This window comes from Hordeum vulgare, chromosome 4H (assembly GCF_904849725.1).
Source record: "Hordeum vulgare subsp. vulgare chromosome 4H, MorexV3_pseudomolecules_assembly, whole genome shotgun sequence".
NCBI lineage: Eukaryota > Viridiplantae > Streptophyta > Magnoliopsida > Poales > Poaceae > Hordeum > Hordeum vulgare.
The window spans coordinates 573,806,663-573,810,787 of NC_058521.1; positions in this window are offsets into that span (position 1 = coordinate 573,806,663).

Below are 4,125 nucleotides of genomic sequence, written 5' to 3' on the forward strand. Positions count from 1 at the left end.
ATGGAGCAATTAGGTCTGATTTGAGACAACTTTTCAAAGGCAGCCCGACCACATACCTCCACGGTTTTACCTCTAGATCGCGTTTCTGCGGAGCTCGGGCGGAGCCCTGCCGAGATCAGATCACCACCAACCTCCGGAGCGCCGTCACGCTGCCGGAGAACTCATCTACCTCTCCGTCTCTCTTGCTGGATCAAGAAGGCCGAGATCATCGTCGAGCTGTACGTGTGCTGAACGCGGAGGTGCCGTCCGTTCGGCACTAGATCGTGGGACGGATCGCGGGACGGTTCGTGGGACGGTTCGCGGGGCGGATCGAGGGACGTGAGGACGTTCCACTACATCAACTGCGTTCACTAACGCTTCTGCTGTGCGATCTACAAGGGTACGTAGAACGGAAATCCCCTCTCGTAGATGGACATCACCATGATAGGTCTTCGTGCACGTAGGAAATTTTTTGTTTCCCATGCGACATTCCCCAACAGTGGCATCATGAGCTAGGTTCAATTGTAGATGTCTTCTCGAGTAGAACACAAAAGTTTTTGTGGGCGGTGATGTGCGTTTTCCAGCCCTCCTTAGTCTTTTCTTGATTCTGCGGAATTGTTGGATTGAAGGGGCTTGGACCGGCATTACTCGTACGCTTACGAGAGACTGGTTTCATCCCTATGAGTAACCCCCTTGCTCAAAAATGACTGGCAAGTGTCGGTTTCTCCAACTTTAGTTGAATCGGATTTGATCGAGGAGGTCCTTGTATAAGGTTAAATAGCAATTCATATATCTCCATTGTGGTGTTTGCGTAAGTAAGATGCGATCCTACTAGATACCCATGGTCACCACGTAAAACATGCAACAACAAAATTAGAGGACGTCTAACTTGTTTTTGCAGGGTATGCTTGTGATGTGATATGGCCAACGATGTGATGTGATATATTGGATGTATGAGATGATCATGTTGTAATAGATAATATCGACTTGCACGTCGATGGTACGACAACCGGCAGGAGCCATATGGTTGTGTTTAAACTAACGTTTGTGCTTGCAGATGCGTTTACTATTTTGCTAGGATGTAGCTTTAGTAGTAATAGCATGAGTAGCACGACAACCCCGATGGCAACACGTTGATGGAGATCATGGTGTGGCGCCGATGACAAGAAGATCATGCCGGTGCTTTGGTGATGGAGATCAAGGAGCACGTGATGATGGCCATATCATGTCACTTATGAATTGCATGTGATGTTAATCCTTTTATGCACCTTATTTTGCTTAGAACGACGGTAGCATTATGAGGTGATCTCGCACTAAAATTTCAAGGCGAAATTGTGTTCTCCCCGACTGTGCACCGTTGCTATCGTTCGTCGTTTCGAGACACCACGTGATGATCGGGTGTGATAGACTCAACGTTCACATACAACGGGTGCAAAACAGTTGCACACGCGAAACACTCGGGTTAAGCTTGACGAGCCTAGCATGTGTAGACATGGCCTCGGAACACATGAGACCGAAAGGTCGATCATGAATCATATAGATGATATGATTAGCATAGGGATGCTTACCACTGAAACTATACTCAACTCACGTGATGATCGGACTTGAGCTAGTGTAAGTGCGTCATGAACCACTCAAATGACTAGAGAGATGTACTTTTTGAGTGGGAGTTTAGCAAGTAATTTGATTAAGTTAAACTCTAATTATCTTGAACATAGTCTAAGTCCACTTTGAATATATTTTTGTTGTAGATCATGGCTCACGCGACAGTCACCCTGAATTTTAATACGTTCCTAGAGAAAGCTAAGTTGAAAGATGATGGAAGCAACTTTGTAGACTGGGCTCGTAATCTTAAGTTGATCCTACAAGCTGGGAAGAAGGATTATGTCCTTAATGCTGTGCTAGGAGATGAACCACCCGCTACGGCTGACCAGGATGCTAAGAACGCTTGGTTAACACGTAAGGAGGACTACTCAGTAGTTCAATGTGCAGTCTTGTATGGCTTAGAACTGGGACTTCAACGTCGCCTTGAGTGTCATGGAGCATATGAGATGTTCCAGGAGTTGAAGTTTATCTTTCAGAAGAACGCCCGGATTGAGAGGTATGAGACCTCCGATAAATTCTATGCTTGCAAGATGGAGGAGAATTCGTGTGTTAGTGAACATGTGCTCAAAATGTCTGGGTACTCAAACCGTCTAGCTGTGCTGGGGATTCAACTCCCGCAAGAGGCTATCACTGACATAATTCTTCAATCACTGCCGCCAAGCTATAAGGTCTTTGTGTTGAACTACAACATGCAAGGGATGAACAAGTCACCCTGCGAGTTGTTTGCGATGCTGAAAGTCGCAGAGTCTGAACTCCGTAAAGAACATCAAGTGTTGATGGTGAATAAGACCACTAGTTTCAAGAGAAACGGCAAAGGTAAGAAAGGTAATTCAAAGAAGAGCGGCAAGCCTGTTGCCAATCCGACGAAGAAACCCAAAGCTGGACCTAAGCTTGAAACAGAGTGCTACTATTGCAAGGGTATGGGTCACTGGAAGCGCAACTGCCCCAAGTATGTGGCTGATAAGAAGGCGGCCTAAGAAAAATCAGGTATATTTGATATACATGTTATTGATGTGTACTTAACCAGCTCTCATAGTAGTGCCTGGGTATTCGATACCGGTTCTGTTGCTCATATTTGCAACTCGAAACAGGAACTGCGGAATAGGCGAAGGCTGGCGAAAGATGAAGTGACGATGCGCGTAGGAAATGGTTCCAAGGTTGATGCAATCGCCGTCGGCACAGTTTCACTTCGGTTACCATCAGGATTAGTTATGAACTTGAATAATTGTTATTTAGTGCCTGCGTTGAGCATGAACATTATATCTGGATCTTGTTTATTACGAGACGGTTACTCTTTTAAGTCAGAGAATAATGGTTGTTTTATTTCTATGAGTAACATCTTTTATGGTCATGCACCCAATGTGAGAGGATTGTTCATATCGAATCTTGATAGTGATAATACACACATACATAACATTGAGACCAAATAGTTAGAGCTAACAATGATAGCGCCATATTTTTGTGGCACTGCCGCTTAGGTCATATTGGTGTAAAGCGCATGAAGAAACTCCATGCCGATGGACTTTTGGAGTCACTTGACTTTGATTCACTTGACACGTGCGAACCATGCCTCATGGGCAAGATGACTAAAACTCCGTTCTCCCGAACAATGGAGCGTGGCAGTGACTTGTTGGAAATCATACATACCGATGTGTGCGGTCCGATGAGCGTAGAGGCACGCGGCGGATATCGTTATTTTCTCACCTTCACTGACGATTTGAGTAGATATGGTTATGTCTACTTAATGAAGCACAAGTCTGAAACATTTGAAAAGTTCAAGCAATTTCAGAGTGAAGTTGAAAATCATCGTCCTTAATGTATCAAGGTTATGTCTACTTAATGTATCAAGATAATCGTTTATTATCCATGCTTTGTGTGTATCAAACGTCGCAACATAACTCGGTGACTATAAAGATGCTCTACAGGTATATCCGAAGGTGTTTGTTGAGTTAGTATGGATCGAGACTGGGATTTGTCACTCCGTGTGACGGAGAGGTATCTCGGGGCCCACTCGGTAATACAACATCACACACAAGCCTTGCAAGCAATGTGACTTAGTGTAAGTTGCGGGATCTTGTATTACGGAACGAGTAAAGAGACTTGCCGGTAAACGAGATTGAAATAGGTATGCGGATACTGACGATCGAATCTCGGGCAAGTAACATACCGAAGGACAAAGGGAATGACATACGGGATTATATGAATCCTTGGCACTGAGGTTCAAACGATAAGATCTTCGTAGAATATGTGGGATCCAATATGGGTATCCAGGTCCCGCTATTGGATATTGACCGAGGAGTCACTCGGGTCATGTCTGCATAGTTCTCGAACCCGCAGGGTCTGCACACTTAAGGTTCGACGTTGTTTTATGCGTATTTGAGTTATATGGTTGGTTACCGAATGTTGTTCGGCGTCCCGGATGAGATCACGGACGTCACGAGGGTTTCCGGAATGGTCCGGAAACGAAGATTGATATATAGGATGACCTCATTTGATTAATGGAAGGTTTTTGGAGTTACCGGGAATGTACCGGGAATAACG